Source organism: Canis aureus, chromosome 34 (assembly GCF_053574225.1).
Source record: "Canis aureus isolate CA01 chromosome 34, VMU_Caureus_v.1.0, whole genome shotgun sequence".
Taxonomy (NCBI): domain Eukaryota; kingdom Metazoa; phylum Chordata; class Mammalia; order Carnivora; family Canidae; genus Canis; species Canis aureus.
The window spans coordinates 22,908,794-22,930,424 of record NC_135644.1 but is presented as its reverse complement, the minus strand read 5'-3'; the positions used below and the strand labels follow the sequence as shown (position 1 = coordinate 22,930,424).

At 38.1% G+C, this 21,631-nt stretch overlaps 1 protein-coding gene across 2 annotated transcripts in view; it reads right to left on the bottom strand.

Annotated features, from left to right (window-relative positions):
• KCNH7 (potassium voltage-gated channel subfamily H member 7) overlaps window positions 1–21,631 on the bottom strand; it is a 480,585-nt gene that overhangs the window by 174,610 nt on the left and 284,344 nt on the right. The window lies entirely within an intron of this gene.

Below are 21,631 nucleotides of genomic sequence, written 5' to 3'. Positions count from 1 at the left end.
AAAAATTAGGCCAGATGATAATAATAATAATATGGCACTACATTTGTCCCTATATCGATTGGCAGAAATCTTAATCAGGATAAAACATGAGTGTCAGGTGTCTGGATAAGATAAATGACTTTCCAAGATTAAATTCTTTTAAAACTTCACCGGAGATGAAATATAATAGATTTAGTTCTGGGCAGTGGTCAGAGGATGGCAAAGTAGTAAGCAGCACCAGCGTAATCAAATTCAACATTTTAGTTAAAGTGAGAAACTAAAAATAACAATCAGAAGAGTGCTTAATGATGGAAAACAAGCAAACACAAAAACCTGTGATGGAAGATTTAAAATGTTTTTTTTTTTTTTTATAAAATCCTCATTAATATACCAGGGGAAACCTTTAGGTCACTTAAAAGCACCACTATGTATTTCCAAGAAAATAACCTGACTACAAGCCCAGCATGACTAAGTGGCGAAACTATACACTTGAATAAAGAAAACAAACAAAAAATTAAGACATTTTTTTCCAAAATGAAGAAATTGCGAAAGAAAATTATGAAACCTAGTAAAATTCAAGGGTGAAGTATAAAAAAAGTAAGCACAAATAATTTGAGAGGCACTTGCAAATAAATTTTAAGCAATTAATTAAATGGGTTATTATAAGGTTAAAAGAAAACAAAGGAGATAAACTGGGGAACAAATGTGATCACTGAAGGTACATTCAGTGTAGAAAAGAAAACTCAGTTAAAGATCATTCTACAAGACACAGAAGAGTTCTAGAACCACATGTAAGTTGAGTGCATTAAATGTACAAAAAAGAATATAAGTCACCTTCGAAGATCAGTATTTAATGTACTCAAGGTAGGGTGGCCAAGGTATGTAACTTATTACTTTACTGACCAATGTGCTAGTCAACGTGACCCCCACGCTAAGCATTTAAGAGGGATCAACAGATTAGAGCAGTGTTTCTATGCCAGGCAAGCAGTTGGCAATGGTTATAAATTGTAGGATACTAATGCCCTATTGAGAATAACACGTTGGTGGAAAGGTAACATTTTTCTGTAAGGCAAAATCTGGTCTGTTTCATCTGTTGGATATTTTTTAGCTTGAATAAATACCAAGCAGAATCAAGATGAAAAGAGAAGTAAAACAATGGAATAGAAATTGCTAGCTGGCCACTCAGGACCTAACATTGTGGTAGGGGTTTTAACACATCCATTACATGCTAACAGTGTTCTGGGGGTGAGAGTCCTTGTCTCCTTTTTACAGAAGGAAGCAGGGCTCCAGGACCACATCACTAACTGGCTAAGTTTGAATCATCATGGAGAAGTAGACTCCGGACTCCTGCCTTGGTCTGTCTGATTCTAAGCATTGACTTTATTTCAGTAAATTCATTTAGACTGCTTAAAAATGTTTAACAGATATTTATCAGAGATTTTCAGCTTTAAAAAAGTGAATGGCAGTCTTATTTGGAAAGTGTTTGGCAAAGATAAGGAGCTGATTCAAAAATAAGAAAGAAAAAAGGATAGGAACAATCAGGCATCTCTAAGCCTAGGAATCTTCAACAGCGCTTGCTAGACCCAATTCGAAGATGATTCCTAGGATATCCTGCCTCTCATGCGCATGCCCTGAATAATTCTAGTGACAATGAATATGATTAGTCTGACCCTTACAAGTACTTTATGTCATATGGTACAGTTGACTTTAAGAAAGGAAAATCCTAACAATCACTTAGAACCTTTAGAAGCAGAGCTTTCTGGCTCTGGTCACAAGAGGGAAAACCTTTGACTTCTGGCCTGGAAGAAAACAGAACATTCATGCTGAGAGGGGAAGCCCCAAGAAGCTGAATGACAGCTGGCAGGAAATGGGTTCTTTTTTTTTTTTTAATTGTATTTATTTATTCATGAGAGAGAGAGAGAGAGAGAGAGAGAGAGAGGCAGAGACACAGGCAGAGGGAGAAGCAGGCTCCATGCAGGGAGCCCGACATAAGACTTGATCCGGGGTCTCCAGGATCACACCCTGGGCTAAAGGCCGACGCTAAACCACTGAGCCACCCGGGCTGCCCAGGAAATGGGTTCTGCCCTCAACCTTGCACTTGAGGAGAATCTCAACCCATAGGAGAACCACAGCTTGATTTCTGCCTTGTAAGATCCTGAGTAAAAACCCAGTAACACTGTGCCAGGACTTCTGACCCACAGGGCCAGGAGCTAATACATTGTCAAAGCTGCTGAACAACGTGGTACTTTATCATGCAGCTTTATTAAGCTAATGCACAACAAAAACTTATCTGACATTTTTAAAAACTTCAGGTGACTGAACAGTAAAATTACAGGAAGATTTTGCACATAGCAAAAGTTTGATCTGTGGGGAATACACTGAATGGAGATTGAGTTATGTGGACTATGTGAAATGGGAGAAGTTTTAGTTGGGGCTTAGGCAAGGCATTTCAGCAACTATTAATCTAGATGATATTTGCAAGATAATGGATGGGTTTCAACCAGCAATTATGATTTATTAAAGAGCTACAGGGAACATTTTCATTGTTCCCTGTAGACATGGGCTCAACGGGTTTCTGTTGAAAAGCCCAACAACATGTTTGAGTATCCTCAGGAAGGGCTTTGGAAACTCGAATCAAAAGGTCTGGAAAAACTATATGGCTAATCCTTTTCCCTGATAATGTGAAGAGTTATCCTTCTTACACATCAAGAAATGCTCAAGTGATAGACTGGGTCCCAGATGAGAAACTAAAATGAACAACAATCCAAACTTTTTTCAGAAGTACACTTTACAACTATGCCCTTGATCTGGAGAATTAAAGATTGAGGAAATATTCTCAATGTTAATCCAAAAAAAAAAAGGGACTTCAGAGAAGGTGTGTTTGTAACAATCTGAAGCCAGTTAGTAGGAGTGGTTGCTTCTTTCCCTTTGGTGTATTTCTTCCATGTCCCAGAAGTTAGATTACTGTAACACTCTTGACCACTCTCCTTCCCTTTGGTTACTTTTGGGAAAGTAGAGAAATTTATCCAGTTGGTAAATTGATATGATATATTGGGCATGCTTGAATCAGCTGCTCTTTTAATCTCTTAAGAATAAGCCTGACCAAAGAGAACACATTTTCTCCTCTGGATGTCTCTGAGTAGATAAAGCTGTTTTATTCTGAGGCCAACTATGAGGAGGTCTAAACCTCCTAAAAATATAAGCCATAAACTCCACCCTAGCCTTTTTTGGAGTCATAAAGGTGAAGTTTGGCTCCAGAAATTGTATTGTTTGTCTTATTTTTCCTTTTTTTTTTTTTTTTTTTAAATTTTTTTATTGGTGTTCAATTTACTAACATACAGAATAACACCCAGTGCCCGTCACCCATTCACTCCCACCCCCCGCCCTCCTCCCCTTCTACCACCCCTAGTTCGTTTCCCAGAGTTTGCAGTCTTTATGTTCTGTCTCCCTTTCTGATATTTCCCACACATTTCTTCTCCCTTCCCTTATTTTCCCTTTCACTATTATTTATATTCCCCAAATGAATGAGAACATATAATGTTTGTCCTTCTCCGACTGACTTACTTCACTCAGCATAATACCCTCCAGTTCCATCCACGTTGAAGCAAATGGTGGGTATTTGTCATTTCTAATAGCTGAGTAATATTCCATTGTATACATATACCACATCTTCTTTATCCATTCATCTTTCGTTGGACACCGAGGCTCCTTCCACAGTTTGGCTATCGTGGCCATTGCTGCTAGAAACATCGGGGTGCAGGTGTCCCAGCGTTTCATTGCATTTGTATCTTTGGGGTAAATCCCCAACAGTGCAATTGCTGGGTCGTAGGGCAGGTATATTTTTAACTGTTTGAGGAACCTCCACACAGTTTTCCACAGTGGCTGCACCAGTTCACATTCCCACCAACAGTGTAAGAGGGTTCCCTTTTCTCCACATCCTCTCCAACATTTGTTGTTTCCTGCCTTGTTAATTTTTCCCATTCTCACTGGTGTGAGGTGGTATCTCATTGTGGTTTTGATTTGTATTTCCCTGATGGCAAGTGATGCGGAGCATTTTCTCATGTGCATGTTGGCCATGTCTATGTCTTCTTCTGTGAGATTTCTGTTCATGTCTTTTGCCCATTTCATGATTGGATTGTTTGTTTCTTTGGTGTTGAGTTTAATAAGTTCTTTATAGATCTTGGAAACTAGCCCTTTATCTGATATGTCATTTGCAAATATCTTCTCCCATTCTGTAGGTTGTCTTTGAGTTTTGTTGACTGTATCCTTTGCTGTGCAAAAGCTTCTTATCTTGATGAAGTCCCAATAGTTCATTTTTGCTTTTGTTTCTTTTGCCTTCGTGGATGTATCTTGCAAGAAGTTACTATGGCCGAGTTCAAAAAGGGTGTTGCCTGTGTTCTTCTCTAGGATTTTGATGGAATCTTGTCTCACATTTAGATCTTTCATCCATTTTGAGTTTATCTTTGTGTATGGTGAAAGAGAGTGGTCTAGTTTCATTCTTCTGCATGTGGATGTCCAATTTTCCCAGCACCATTTATTGAAGAGACTGTCTTTCTTCCAATGGATAGTCTTTCCTCCTTTATCGAATATTAGTTGCCCATAAAGTTCAGGGTCCACTTCTGGATTCTCTATTCTGTTCCACTGATCTATGTGTCTGTTTTTGTGCCAGTACCACACTGTCTTGATGACCACAGCTTTGTAGTACAACCTGAAATCTGGCATTGTGATGCCCCCAGATATGGTTTTCTTTTTTAAAATTCCCCTGGCTATTCGGGGTCTTTTCTGATTCCACACAAATCTTAAAATGATTTGTTCTAACTCTCTGAAGAAAGTCCATGGTATTTTGATAGGGATTGCATTAAACGTGTATATTGCCCTGGGTAACATTGACATTTTCACAATATTAATTCTGCCAATCCATGAGCATGGAATATTTTTCCATCTCTTTGTGTCTTCCTCAATTTCTTTCAGAAGTGTTCTATAGTTTTGAGGGTATAGATCCTTTACATCTTTGGTGAGGTTTATTCCTAGGTATCTTATGCTTTTGGGTGCAATTGTAAATGGGATTGACTCCTTAATTTCTCTTTCTTCAGTCTCATTGTTAGTGTATAGAAATGCCACTGACTTCTGGGCATTGATTTTGTATCCTGCCACGCTACCGAATTGCTGTATGAGTTCTAGCAATCTTGGGGTGGAGACTTTTGGGTTTTCTATGTAGAGTATCATGTCATCGGCGAAGAGGGAGAGTTTGACTTCTTCTTTGCCAATTTGAATGCCTTTAATGTCTTTTTGTTGTCTGATTGCTGAGGCTAGGACTTCCAGTACTATGTTGAATAGCAGTGGTGAGAGTGGACATCCCTGTCTTGTTCCTGATCTTAGGGGAAAGGCTCCCAGTGCTTCCCCATTGAGAATGATATTTGCTGTGGGCTTTTCATAGATGGCTTTTAAGATGTCGAGGAATGTTCCCTCTATCCCTACACTCTGAAGAGTTTTGATCAGGAATGGATGCTGTATTTTGTCAAATGCTTTCTCTGCATCCAATGAGAGGATCATATGGTTCTTGGTTTTTCTCTTGCTGATATGATGAATCACATTGATTGTTTTACGGGTGTTGAACCAGCCTTGTGTCCCAGGGATAAATCCTACTTGGTCATGGTGAATAATTTTCTTAATGTACTGTTGGATCCTATTGGCCAGTATCTTGTTGAGAATTTTTGCATCCATGTTCATCAGGGATATTGGTCTGTAATTCTCCTTTTTGGCGGGGTCTTTGTCTGGCTTTGGAATTAAGGTGATGCTGGCTTCATAGAACGAATTTGGAAGTACTCCATCTCTTTCTATCTTTCCAAACAGCTTTAGGAGAATAGGTATGATTTCTTCTTTAAACGTTTGATAAAATTCTCCTGGGAAGCCATCTGGCCCTGGACTCTTGTGTCTTGGGAGGTTTTTGATGACTGCTTCAATTTCCTCCCTGGTTATTGGCCTGTTCAGGTTTTCTATTTCTTCCTGTTCCAGTTTTGGTAGTTTGTGGCTTTCCAGGAATGCGTCCATTTCTTCTAGATTGCCTAATTTATTGGCATATAGCTGTTCATAATAGGTTTTTAAAATCGTTTGTATTTCCTTGGTGTTGGTAGTGATCTCTCCTTTCTCATTCATGATTTTATTAATTTGAGTCTTCTCTCTCTTCTTTTTAATAAGGCTGGCTAATGGTTTATCTATCTTATTAATTCTTTCAAAGAACCAACTCCTGGTTCTGTTGATCTGTTCCACAGTTCTTCTGGTCTCGATTTCGTTGAGTTCTGCTCGAATCTTTATTAGCTCCCTTCTTCTCTTGGGTGTAGGATCTATTTGCTGTTTTTTCTCTAGCTCCTTTATGTGTAAGGTTAGCTTTTGTATTTGAGTTCTTTCCAGTTTTTGAATGGATGCTTGTATTGCGATGTATTTCCCCCTTAGGACTGCTTTTGCTGCATCCCAAAGATTTTGAACGGTTGTATCTTCATTCTCATTAGTTTCCATGAATCTTTTTAATTCTTCCTTAATTTCCTGGTTGACCCTTTTATCTTTTAGCAGGATGGTCCTTAACCTCCATGTGTTTGAGGTCCTTCCAAACTTCTTGTTGTGATTTAGTTCTAATTTCAAGGCATTATGGTCCGAGAATATGCAGGGGACAATCCCAATCTTTTGGTATCGGTTCAGACCCGATTTGTGACCCAATATGTGGTCTATTCTGGAGAAAGTTCCATGTGCGCTTGAGAAGAATGTGTATTCAGTTGAGTTTGGATGTAAAGTTCTGTAGATATCTGTGAAATCCATCTGGTCCAGTGTATCATTTAAAGCTCTCGTTTCTTTGGAGATGTTTTGCTTAGAAGACCTATCGAGTATAGAAAGAGCTAGATTGAAGTCACCAAGTATAAGTGTATTATTATCTAAGTATTTCTTCACTTTGGTTAATAATTGATTTATATATTTGGCAGCTCCCACATTTGGAGCATATATATTGAGGATTGTTAAGTCCTCTTGTTGAATAGATCCTTTAAGTATGATATAGTGTCCCTCTTCATCTCTCACTACAGTCTTTGGGGTAAATTTTAGTTTATCTGATATAAGGATGGCTACCCCTGCTTTCTTTTGAGGACCATTCGAATGGTAAATGTTTCTCCAACCTTTTATTTTCAGGCTGTAGGTGTCCTTCTGTCTAAAATGAGTCTCTTGTAGACAGCAAATAGATGGGTCCTGCTTTTTTATCCAGTCTGAAACCCTGCGCCTTTTGATGGGGTCATTAAGCCCGTTCACATTCAGAGTTACTATTGAGAGATATGAGTTTAGTGTCATCATGATATCTATTCAGTCTTTGTTTTTGTGGACTGTTCCACTGAACTTCTTCTTAAAGGGGAATTTTAAGAGGCCCCCTTAAAATTTCTTGCAGAGCTGGTTTGGAGGTCACATATTCTTTTAGTTGCTGCCTGTCTTGGAAGCTCTTTATCTCTCCTTCCATTTTGAATGAGAGCCTTGCTGGATAAAGTATTCTTGGTTGCATGTTCTTTTCATTTAGGACCCTGAATATATCTTGCCAGCCCTTTCTGGCCTGCCAGGTCTCTGTGGAGAGGTCTGCTGTTACCCTAATACTCCTCCCCATAAAAGTCAGGGATTTCTTGTCTCTTGCTGCTTTAAGGATCTTCTCCTTATCTTTGGAATTTGCAAGCTTCACAATTAAATGTCGAGGTGTTGAACGGTTTTTATTGATTTTAGGGGGGGATCTCTCTATTTCCTGGATCTGAATGCCTGTTTCCCTTCCCAGATTAGGAAAGTTTTCAGCTAGAATTTGTTCAAATACATATTCTGGCCCTCTGTCCCTTTCGGCGCCCTCGGGAACCCCAATTAAACGTAGGTTTTTCTTCCTCAGGCTGTCGTTTATTTCCCTTAATCTATCTTCATGGTCTTTTAATTGTTTGTCTCTTTTTTCCTCAGTTTCCCTCTTTGCTGTCAACTTGTCTTCTAGGTCACTCACTCGTTCTTCCACCTCGTTAACTCTCGTCGTTAGGACTTCTAGTTTGGATTGCATCTCATTCAATTGGTTTTTAATTTCTGCCTGATTAGCTCTAAATTCTGCAGTCATGAAGTCTCTTGAGTCCTTTATACTTTTTTCTAGAGCCACCAGTAGCTGTATAATAGTGCTTCTGAATTGGCTTTCTGACATTGAATTGTAATCCAGATTTTGTAACTCTGTGGGGGAGAGGACTGTTTCTGATTCTTTCTTTTGAGGTGAGGTTTTCCTTCTAGTCATTTTGCTCAGTGCAGAGTGGCCAAAAGCAAGTTGTATTGGGAAAAAGAGAAAAAGAGAGGAGAGAAAGAAGGAAAGAAAAGAGAAAGAGAAAAAAAAAGGGAAGAAAAAGAAAAAAAAAAGAAAAAAAAAAAAAAAAAGAAGAAAAAGAGAAAGAAAAAGAAAGGAGAAAAAAAGGGGGTGGGGGAAGGAAACAAATCAAAAAGCAAAACAAAACAGAACAAAACAAAACAAAACAAAAAAAAACCAAAAAAAAAAAAAAAAAAAAAAAAAGAACCACCGGGGAGTATCTTCTGATTCTGTGTACTTTAAGTCCCTTGGCTTCTCCTGGAAGTTGTCAGTCTAGCTGATCTTCTGGGGGAGGGGCCTGTTGTGTTGATTTTCAGGTGTTAGCAGTTGGGGGAGCTGCTGTGCCCCTGCCTGGTGCAGGGCTCGGTGGGGGTTGTTTACCCCGTGAGGCCGCAGGAGGAACAGCCCCAGTGGCGGGGCAGCTCTGGAAACCTGGATTCAGCTCCGGCAGGAACTCCGTCTGCAGGGCCTGGAGGCTCCGGGGCGGGGCCGCTGATCTGCTCAGCTGGGGCAGGAGCGTCCTCGCTGTCCTGGGCCCTCCCGGCCTCTGCCTGTCCCGGGGGAGGCGGGATCCTGGGCTGTGTCCCGGCGCCCTGTGCTCCGGGGCCTGCGCTGGTGGATTCGCGCTCCCGCCTCGCAGCCCGCTCCGCGGAGCCGCCCCCGAGCCCCTCCGAGCTGCTCCTGGAACCGCGCAGCCCCCTCCGCACGGAGCCTCTTCCTCTGCCCGAGCCCCTCCGAGCTGCTCCCGGGGCCCCGCAGCCCCCTCCGCGGAGCCGCCCCCGAGCCCCTTCAGCTGCTCCGGGTCCCGCCGGGTCCCGCCGTGCGCGCTGCAGCCCTTAGGGAGCTCGGCGCACTCTCCCGGGGCGCAGGTGTCTGTCAGTGTCCCCGGGAGCCCGAGGGCATCCCCGCCCTCCTGGGTCCTGCTCCACCTCCCCGCGAGCCCCTTTCCCCCGGGAAGGTCGGTGCAGCTCCTGCTCCTCCGGGACGGGGCTCTCCTGTCCTGGGGACACTCGCCCCGGCCTCAGCCCGGCTCCTCGCGGGCCCCTCCCCCTTGGAGGCCTTTGTTCCTTTATTTCTTTTTCCCCGTCTTCCTACCTTGATAGATGCGCGAACTCTTCTCACTGTAGCATTCCAGCTGGTCTCTCTTTAAATCTCAGGCCGAATTCATAGATTTTCAGGATAATTTGAAGGTTTTCTAGGTAGTTTGGTGGAGACAGGTGATTTGGGGACCCTGCTCTTCCGCCGTCTTGCCCCTCCTCTGTCTTATTTTTCCACTAGTTTAGTTGACTATGTGGCAGGGAAAGAGTACCATTTATTAGGTGTCCTCAAAGAGCCTGACAATGGGCACAAGGTAGCTCCTCCAAATATTACAAAGAGGAATTTTAAAATTTGAAACCTAAAGCATAGTTTTTTTTTTTCATAATTGCTAATATATTTAAGAAGCGTACATGATGAAATTACAACGGACTTCAAGGAGTGTTTAATAAATCTAAGTACTATAAATTTAAAAAGAATTAAAGTTATGAATACATGCCCACATTTCTGAGGTCATAAAACAGGGTTATTATAACATTCTGCATGGTATCCCTGCTATATTTTAATTCATTTTCTCATTATTTATGCAATAGTCTAAACCTGTGTGGCATTTTTAACATCTGAAGAAATTTTCAGCATTGGAAATGTTTCTAATATCCATATATGAAGCATAAAAATCACCCATGAGCCTCAACAAGGAAGATTAGTAATCCTAATCCTCTTGTGTATTTTTCTTTATTCACTACTAGCTTTATTCTTTACTAACTTTACAACATCCAGTTTTTAATTACTAAATTCTTGATACAGTATGTGAATTTTACTTTTAATGATTCTTCTAGGAGTTGTTATGAGTACTCTAACCAGGGGAAATGCATGACAAACAGTAATTAAACTTTTAAGTGGAAATCTCTCTAACAAGACAGTGACAAAAGATCTAAAATGAAGACCTAGATTAATCTGATGCATTAGACATCTCATTGTCATAGTTCCCTGAACCCAGGAATGAGAAGGAATCATGTTGCTTTCATCTAGAAAATACAACTGAAAAACTGTCACTTTTCTCTTTGCAGGAATTTAAGGAGAAAAGACAATGTATTGGACAATTCCAAAGGACTCTATTATCCTTTTATCTGGAAGTCTTCAGCATATTTGGAAGGATTCCGCAATTTATTACACCATTTATACTGATGGTCTATTTCGTGGGATTCTATAATATTATTTGTATATTAACTTCCCAATTTGAGTATAAGATGAATATATACTATTTCTTTTATTTGTTTATCTTTATTAAAACACAACTCCTTTGTGCACAAATGTTTTGTTCAAGTTTAATGAGTAAGTAAACTTCCCCGAGTAGGTCCCACCAGAAACGACATGGTTTTGATTCAAACTGGGTCAGACCTGAAGTATCTATGGGGTTGCATTTGCCTACACACCCCTGGGATACTTCTTTATAATGTTTAGGGACTACTGTGTTATCAGTGACTTAGGGATCTTAGCTTCAAGAAACAAGTCACTCTATCTCTGGCATAGCTATAGCGATAACGAAATCATTATTACATTATTACAAAAAGCAACAAAAGGAAGGTGTAGTTTACTCTGTACCCTTGGCATAGTTTTATTTTTTTTAAGATCTTATTTATTTATTCATGAAAGACAGAGAGAGAGAGAGAGGCAGAGAGGTGGCAGAGGTAGAAGCAGGCTCCATGCAGGGAGTCTGATGTGGGACTCGATCCCAGGACCCTGGGATCACGGCCTGACCTGAAGGCAGATGCTCAATCACTGAGACACCCAGGTGTCCCATTGGCATAGTTTTAAAAGGATATAACTAGAATAAATGTATATGCAAGGAAACGGAGGGAAACAAGTGAGGCTGAGGATTGCAAAGACGGGTAGAAAATACAGTCACATTCGTGCTAATCAGAACTTAACCCATTGTGAAAGCTACTTTACTACCAAGAAAGGAGCTATGGAATTCTTTATAAGAATGTACTTCATTAAAAAAAAAAAAAAAAAAGAATGTACTTCATTGAATGTATATTAGTTTCCTGTTGCTACTAAAGAAAATCACCACATATTTAGTAGGTTAAGACAACATAAATTTATTATTTTACAGTTTTGGAGGTCAGAAATCCAAAATGAACTGGCAAGGGATGACAACCTGGTTGGAAGGTAAAGTCTAGGAAACTTACTTTGGCATTGGCTTGTCATAGCAAGCTTGACATTTTTACATGGATGTTATGTTTATATGGTGGCAGACTGAAGACAGGACCTAACAACTCAGGAAACAACAGATGTTGGAGAGCATGCAGAGAAAGGGGAACCATCACACACTGTTGGTAGGAATGCAAACTGGTGCAGCCACTCTGGAAAACAGGATGGAGGGTCCTCAAAAAGTTAAGAATAGAACTACCCTCTGGCCCAGCAATTAAACTACTAGGTATTTATCCAAAGGATACAAATCTAGTGATTTGAAAGGGCACATGCACCTCAATGTATATAGCGGCAATATCCAAAATAACCAAAATATGGAAAGAGCCCAGATATCCACTGACATACAGATAAAGATATATATGTGGAATATTACTTGGTCATCAAAAAGAATGAAACCTTACCATTTCAATGACATGGATGGAACTAGAAGGTATTATGCTAAGTGAAATCAGTCAGAGAAAGACAAACACATTTCATTTCACTCATATGTAGAATTTGAGAAACAAAACTGATGAACACGGGGAAAGGGAAGGAAACATAAGATGAAAACCAAGAGGAAGACAAAGTGTAAGAGACTCTTAATTATAGGAAACAAACTGAAGGTCTTTGGAGGGGAGATGGATGGGGGATGGGGTAATTGTGTGATGGGCATTAAGGAGGGCATGTGATGTCATGAGCACTGGGTGTTATATGCAACTGATGAATCACTGAACTCTACCCATGAAACTAATAATATACTATATGTTTATGAAACTGAATTTAAATAAAAAATTTAAGAAAAACTTTTAGAGTCAAATTCTTCTCCTCTTCTCCCCCCTCAAGTCAAAGCCCTTGGCTCTACCATTGTTAGTGTTAGTTCTGCTTAAAGGAAAGGGAAAGACAAGAAAAGGGAAGCAGGTTGGTCCCACTGGATGGAATTTACTTGGCGTTGACGCTCACTGATTAAACAAGTCCTGCTTTCTTTGGCATTTTACTTCATCCATTAGGTAAATTCAATGTTAGTACGCCAAAGTACCTCAGTTTCACTCAATTTCTCAATATATGTTTGATACCCTTTACCCAAATTCTGTCTTCAGATATTCAAGTATATTCGGAACTTACTTAGTCTTTGATTAGAATTTTACATGGCACAATAAAGTAAGAGTTCTCTTTGTGACACACTAAACTTAATTTTAATGTAGGAACCCAGAACTTTGAACCAAATTTGGTTATTTAGGAGACTAATTCTGATATTTTTATGGGAATTTTAGGTTTCTTGTAGTTTGCATATATTGGTTTCATCAGTATTTATCTTCTACACGGAGATAAGCAACCTCATGGTGTCTATAAAAATTTAGAGTTACAGGATCCCTGGGTGGCGCAGCGGTTTGGCGCCTGCCTTTGGCCCAGGGCGTGATCCTGGAGACCCGGGATCGAATCCCATGTCGGGCTCCCGGTGCATGGAGCCTGCTTCTCCTTCTGCCTATGTCTCTGCCTCTTTCTCTGTGTGTGTGACTATCATAGAAAAAAAAAATTAGTTATTAAAGCACTTGCCATGTGATCATAAAATAGCCTAACCTATTTGAGCAAAAATTCCCATACATTTTAGGGTAATTATTTTTCCAGTTTCTTTGTTTATAAGATCCTATGTGTTAGACAGATGTTAATAAAGATGTTCATTACAGTGTTTTATATGCTGGCTCAAATTGTTAAAAAACAAAACAAAACATTCAAATGGAACCCTGGGAAATTTTCACATATGTTGTCAAAAAATTAGAATACAATGCGATTGTAAAAAGGAACTAGGCACATTGCTGTGTATTGGTGTAAAACTATGTTCACATGATATAATAAAGAATTTAAAAAATCAGCTTGAGGAGTGAATATTTATATTCCATAAATTTTGCTAAAATGTATCCATATAGTTATGCATGCTTAGAATAGAATCTGGAAGGAAATACACTTGTACATGGAACTGTTACTAATTAAAAATAACATTGAATACTTATTCTATGTCAGGCTCTGTTCTAAACGTTTTGTATGTATCATTTTATATAATTCCACAGGACACCTATGAAATCCTTTTATCTTGATTTTATAGATGAAACCAAATCACAGACAGATGAAAAAACTTGGCAAAGATACTTGGTTATCTAACACTATCTTTGGGATGTGAATTTTCAGAGGGCTCTTACCTCTACTTTGTTCATAGTCTATACTGGAATTCTCATGAGTGTGTATGTATTACTTACAGAATTATGAAAAAGAAGGTCTTTTTATATGGGAAAAAAAATCCCTGTAAAGGAGAAAATCAGTTGTGAACATCTGGCTGCAATTTATTTCACATGATAGTATTTGAAATGTAAGAAAACTGATACTTGAGGGACACCTGAGTGACTCAGTGGTTGAGCTTCTGCTTTCAGCTCAGGGTGTGATATCAGGTCTGGAGATCCAGTCCCACATCGGGCTCCCTGCATGAAGCCTGATTCTCTCTCTGTCTATATCTCTGCTTCTCTGTAAGTCTTTCATGAATAAATAAAATCTTTTAAAAACAAACAAAAAATGCTGATACTTGAAAACCTGTTTTCAAAATCCATTACTTTGGAAAATAAATTCAACTTCAAAATTCCCACACAAATAATTGAATATTCAATGATTTTTTTTTTTTTTTTAGTGTTTGCAAGTGAATTCCAACTTCCCTAAAAATTAATTATCATACTAAGTTGCAAAACATGTAAAATATTATCTTCATTTTAGTCTTAATCTAAGGGTGCCTGTCTGACTCAATTAGTAGAGCATGTGACTTTTGATTTCAGGGTCATGAATTCAAGCCCCACATTGGGCATAGAGCTTACTTAAATAAATAAAGTAAAATAAAATTAGTCTATACAATTTTTAAAGTAACATAATATCAATATGGTGCAACCACTAAATAATTTTGTTTAAAAACCATTTGGTCTTAGTCAAATTGTGTTAATAGATTCACAGAAAGAAAGAAAACAAGTTGCACAGATCAGTTGGTGTTCTCTCTAGTTATTTATTGCAAACCACCCCAGTAATTGGTATTTTAAAATGACAATTTAGGTATTATATTGCATGGTTCTCTAGGTTAAGTTCTGAGCTGGGTGGTTCTAGCTCAGTTTCCTTCATGTTGTTACAGCTGGATTTGGGTTGTGGCTGCAGTCATCTGAAGGCTGGCCTGGACTGAACTGGACTGGATATTTAAGGTGGTGCACTTTACCTGGCTGGCAGTGGAAGGTGGCTGGTGGTTGGGAGTTTAAGTACAGCTATACACTAGAATGCTTACATATGCCTTCTCTAAGTGGCTTGGGTTTCTCAGAAAAAGGTGCTTTAAGTTCCAGAAGAAACATCCCAAGAATGAGTGCTGTTGTGAGCTTTACAAGAAGCGGAAAGTGGAAGTTGCTAGGCCAACTAATTAATGGTCAAACCCAGAACCAGTACAACATCACATCTTTCATATTCTTCTGGTCAAAATGCCACAGGGACCACCTATCCTCAAGAGAGTAGAGAAAGAGACTCTCCATTTTGATGGAAGAGTGGTAAAAAATGGGAGACAAGAAATATGGGTGCAGCTGTCTTTGGAAAGGCAACGGGCTGCAGTTGACTAAAAAGTAAACTTCACCTAGTCTTTGCAAAATATGTTTGATGTAAGAAAATTATGATGTCCTTGACAAGGACTGAATAATTTAAATTTCTGAATACATGAGCTTGGCTATCACAGGTGTTATCGTTCCCACTGATAGTAATTATTATAAATGGTGCTGTATATGCCTATTTTTCTGTATCAGTCGCTTTTTTTTGTTTGTTTTGTTTTGTTTTTTTGGGGGGTCATTGGTGATTGGTAAATGGAGATGTGTAGGATGGTAATAAAGACTGTCAATGAAGACTAAATCCACATACAGAAACCATAAAATCACAAAATAAGTTTGAGGATAAATGCTGTTAATCTGCAGTTACTTTTTAAAAGAAGGAAGATCATTCTTTCTATATAATTGTAATAATATATATCTTTGTTCCCTGTAATTTACATAAACTTTTCATACATATTTCTTGCTTTGAGTCTGCATAAAATTTTTTATGGACCAGGAACCTGAGAGATAAGTAAGTTAAATGATATCCTTCAAATCATGTAGCTAAAAATGGAGATTGAAGCACAGTATCTTCTGTCTCTAGGATCCTATACTTTGAATCGTTCGACCCTTATAGGCTTTTCTTTCTGAAAAGCACATGAGGAGACAAGAACGATCAAGGTTAGCCATGTAATTTTTAAAAAGCTACATGACCTTTTTATCTGGAAAACAAATAAAATGGGGACGATAGTAAGAGTGCCTACGTTGTATAACTGTTGGGAGAATTAAGTGGGGAAGTACAATAAAGTCAAAGAGAATGTTTTCTGGACGTTATCTCATACTTTTATTGTGGCAGTTATTATTAAGATTACATTGAAAAGACAATATGCTCCAGGAGAGTCACTATGGAGTCGGGTGAATCTAGTTTTTATCAGTAAAAATCACTACCATTTTTCAAGGCAAAAAACAAAAAGAAACCCCACTTGGTGAGAACACCTTTTAGACATTAAAATAGCCTGGGAAATTTTTGTTGAACTTGTCCATATACTAGTCACATGTGGAAAACTATGCTATGGAAAAAGCAACTTCCCAAATCTCAGTAATTTACTCCAAAAATGACTTATCTTCTGCTCCTATTAAACACAGACTTAGCTGTGGGTTGTCCATTGCTCTGCTGTTAGATCCTTCTTTATTCCAGGATCTAGGCTAACAGGCCTGTCACTATTTGGGGCACCTTGTTCTTATGGCAGAGGGAAAATGCAAGGACTGAGCCATATAACAGCTCTTTTTTTTTTTTTTTTAAATGTGATATATGAGTGATGTAAGTACACTCACATCTCATTAGCCCAAGACATATTGTATGGTTAAGTTCAACATCAATGTGGCAAGGATGTCAATTCTCTTACAGGGAGATGATTAAATAATTAGAAACAATAAAATCCTCTACTGCAGTCCAAGATGGGAAACATGATTGAAAGTTTCTGGAGGCAAAAAATATCTGAAATATCTTAAAATACTTGTTTCTCACTACTTAGCACACAAATTCATAGGTGTGCTATAGGTGCTCATTAAATATTAATTGGTGAATTCATGATATAGGCAAAGATTAACTTGCAGCAGACCTTTGCACTATCACCTTTTATCTCCCCTTGCTCCAAATTGAAGAAGCAATGACTAGTATTTAAATTTCAGTTGTTAAAAAAAAAAATAAAAAATAAATAAATAAATAAATTTCAGTTGTTAACCTAGATGTGTATCCAAACATACTCAGAAAATGAATAAAGTGCTCTTTATATGATTGCAATCATAATGAAGGAGAACAAGCTATTACAGGCAATTAGACCAAGTTAAAGTAGTTAATTAGTTCATTCAACAAATAAGCTATTAGAGGTTTCTATGTGCCAGGCAATGAACAAAGTATTTAAAGATGAATAAGAATCAGGTATAGTCCTTGCTCTTAGTGAGATATAGGAACACTTAATCAGGTCCATAGTTAATTTTATAGTGAAAAGTTTTGTAAGGTAATCTACTATTTTAATTTTTTTAAAGATTTTATCTATTTATTTGAGAAAGCAAGAAAATGAGCTGGGGTGGGAGAATATAGGGGGAAGTGGCAGAGAGAAAGGGAGAAGCAGACTCCCCACTGAGCAGGGAGCCACAGGACAAGGGGCTCTATCCCAGGCCCCTGAGATCATGCATGACCTGAGGTGAAGGCAGATATTTAACCATCTAAGCCACCTGGGCCTCCCTATTGTTTTAATTTTAATGTTCCACACTAGAGTGGAGAAGTATGTCTCTGTGAGGGTATATAATTATTTTAGTAAAACTACTTTCTTTGAAAGTAAAGACAATAGTAATTTTTTTCTAATCTTAAAAATAGGAGAGAACATTGCACACAGAGATATTTTGAAGAGGCCTCCTAAATCATGAGCAAAATTATCTTTATATATAACAGGAAGCAACTATTTAAAAGTGTATTTGTATACAAGAGTTAGAGTTCAACCTTTAAACTTCACATCATCTTGTGAAGAGAATTTTAAATGCTAAATTGCTTTGATAAGACATATGTATGTACAGAAAAAGTAACATGTAGTGCTTTAATTAGCACTTTCTTCTGCAAAGAGATCATATTCAAGAACTTTCCATTTCCTTTCTTTTTCTTAATATAACCAGAAATAAGTCAGCTATATACCCCAAAGATATCTAGAGACTAATGAGGATGTAGAGTGAGTTCTAGTGGAAACAACAGGAACATCTCCAAACTTAAGCATTAAGCAAATATTGAATATAAGTTAATAAATAAAATTAGAGTTTCCAAAATCTCTTCCTAATTAACAACCTGTTTCATAAAACTGGTGGGGTTTTTTATATTCACAAGTTTTAATGAGTTATTTAAAATCACAAAAGACAGTATGAGGTCGCTGGCAAAACATATAAAAGCATTCTTAAAAGTGGCTTGTTGCTTTAACCATAAGAACTGTTTCTGTGGTAAACTGACACATTTGATTTTTACCAACAGGAAATAAAACACACAATGTTTTTATAAAATTATAATTTGAGGTTATTTACTTAAATTGATGTAGATGTCATTTTGGGAAGTTTATCATAAGTGCCTTTTAAAAAACTATATTTATTTATTCATGAGAGGCACAGACCTAGGCAGAGGGAGAAGCAGGCTCCATGCAGGGAGCCCAATGTGGGACTCGATCCAGGTACTCTAGGATCACACCCTGAGCTGAAGGCAAATGTGCTTAACCGCTGAGCCACCCAGGAATCCCTCATAAGTGCCTTTAAAATAAATGCTTTCTCCCTTCAGATACTACAGAATGATTTTGGAAATAAATATAAAGAAGATTCAAAATTCAGTATTCATCCTGTTGCATGCCAAGACCAAGCGAGGCCTGCACCGGGGGCAGTAACCACAGGGACACACTTAATGTGCCTGCCACCCAGGGGCTGTCCTTTCCATAGCAGCTCAGTTGGGGACTGTTTTTAGTCTTGGGAGATCAAACAGGGTTTTACTCTTTCCAGTTGGTTCTTCTATCTTTCTATTAACAGGGCACTGTTCTGAATCTGAGTTACTTGACTCTTCAGTGGCATTTTTGGAAGGACTTTAACTGTTTCCTTCCTTCTATCTCTGTCCACCTCCTCCAGACCTGTAGTGAAGCCCAATTTAGGTGACAATCAAGAATCCTACTATCTCCCTCAAGTTGCAATGAATCATAAAGCACTGGGCATTACACATATTGTGGGCTATGCTATGAATGTATGTTTTGAGTCCAAAATCAAAATTCTTAAAAAGAATCATATCAGCTACATGAATTAGAGAGTAAATGGGTCACAAATTGCAATGCACAAGGTATGATTAAAAATAAAATATGTCCTTGGGGATCCCTGGGTGGCTCGGCGGTTTAGCGCCTGCCTTCCTCCCAGGGTGTGATTCTGAGACCCGGGATCGAGTCCCACGTTGGGCTCCCTGCATGGAGCCTGTTTCTCCCTCTGCCTGTGTCTCTGCCTCTCTCAGTGTTTCTCATGAATAAATACATAAAGTCTTAAATAAATAAGTAAATAAACAAATAAAATAGGTCCTTAAAAACATCCTACTCAAATTTGAATAAAATTTTATGTTCCCCACTCTTACTGTGTCCTACTCAAATTGGTATTTTTTCAAAATAAAGTTTGCTTTAAAATTTTTGTAACTTTAAAGCTCTATTAAAGGAACCATTTCATAGATGATATGAGGTCTGGTGAATTAATTTAGACAATCTAAAATAAATAATTAAAAGAAGCGAGTAGTGTTATGGCAGAAAATTTACATATGATGATAAAATAGTCATATAAACATGCATTTTTGGTGAATTCACACATAGTTCTGAACTTACTTTTTGCTTTAATCCACTAAAGGAATATGGAATGGCCAACAGACACATGAAAAAAATGCTCAACATCACTTGACATCAGGGAAATACAAATCATCAGGGAAATACACATCAAAACCACAATGAGATAACACCTTACCCCAGTCAGAATGACTAAAGTTAACAAGTCAGGAAATGACAGATGTTGGCGAGGATGCACAGAAAGGGAAACCCTCTTACACTGTTGGTGAGAATGCAAGCTGGTGCAGCCACTCAGGAAAACAGTATGGAGGTTCCTCAAAAAGTTGAAAATAGAGCTACCCTGTGACCCAGAAATTGCACTACTGAGTATTTACCCAAAGGATACCAAACAGTGATTTGAAGGGTCATGTGCACCTCAGTGTTTATAGCAGCAATGTCCACTGTAGCCAAAATATGGAAGGAGCCCAGATGTTCATCGATAGATGAATGGATAAAAGAAGATGTGGTACATATATACAAGGGGATATTATTTAGCCATCAACATTTGCAACAAATGGATGGAACTAAAGGGTATTATACTAAGCAAAATAAGTCAATAAGTCAGGGAAAGACAACTATCATATGATTTCACTCATATGTGGAATTTAAGAAACAAAACAAAGATATAAGAAGGGAAGGAGAAGTAAAACAAGATGAAATTAGAGAGGGAGACATACCATAAGAGATTCTTAACTACAGGAAACAAACTGGGAGTTGCCGGAGGGGAGGGGAATGAGGGCATAGGGTAACTGGGTGATGGGATTAAGGAGTAAATGTGATGTAATGAGCACTGGTATTATATGCAATAGACGAATCACTAAACTCTATTTCTGAAACTAAAAAAAACAAAAATAAAAAACAAAAAACAAAAAAAAAAAACTCCCACAGAAACCAAAAATCAAAAACTAAACCTAAATAAATAAATAAAGAAGGAAGGAAGGTGGAAGGGTATCTGAGTAAAGTGTATGAAGTTCTGATACAAAATAGAGTCTTATCTTAAAAACGCTGTACTCATCTAAAAAAAGAATAAATAGATGCTTTACAGGTGGCAAATGTGTGAAAGTTTTCTGATATCAAATGGTTTAGAAATCATAGAACTATAGAATTTAAGAACTCATCAATTTTAGGCTCCTCAATTAACAGATGAGGAGACTAAGCCAGAGAATTTAAGGAACCAGACTCCAAAGTAACAGATAATTTCTAAAGAACTCAGTTACAAGACCATGTTTAAAGAGCTATCATTAACTATCCATCTGTGTCAAAGAATCCCAATAAATTATTTGGAGAAAAGTCAATGTGAGAGTCAGTTGTGATCTATAACAGGAGAATTAGTAATAAAGGTGCTGACTTATGTCAGAAACTGCATAAAATGCTTTCTATATTTGCTGTTAATCCTAGTACCAATGTTCCCATTTGCCTTATTTTAGAATGTTTAAAAGCAAGGATATAAAAACCAAAAGCTAATGTCTCTTCTAGTTTACCATTTCTATGACTTCACACTATGCAGCCAGACACACATAGCCATTTTATAATATTATTTCCAAGTTACCAATTAGTTCTTTTTAGTCATGGTCACTATTAGTCTTTGTTGCAACCACTTTAAAATGAAAGCTTTAGGTATGAACATAGAATGCAACAAGAAAACATGTGAGACCAAAAAAAAAAAAAAATGATGGTGATATATATATACATATACTAATGAGGAAAGGTAGCTCCATAATTGTGTCTAAATGGACTCTGTAGCTGACCTACGGTTGTGTCTACGTAGATGTTGGGCAGTAGACTGTGTGCCTGAGGTATGTTTGTCACTAGCGACATTTAACGGATGGAGATTTGAATCATAGGAACATAATGTACAATGTACAGTTGTGCCGTAGAAATGTATTCATTAATAAAACAGGACAGGAGCTGTTCTCATCTTTAGAAACGGACACCCACTGTAGGTATCAGTTCTAGCTTTCTAAAATATTTGTTTTCTGACATATCAGCTTGACTTATATGTTTGTCTGTGATGAGACTGAGTCTCTTTGGGGGGTAAACTCCAAAAAATAGTGAGGATGCCAACTATAAGAGTAATTCTTGTGGGGCAACTAGCCAGGAACATA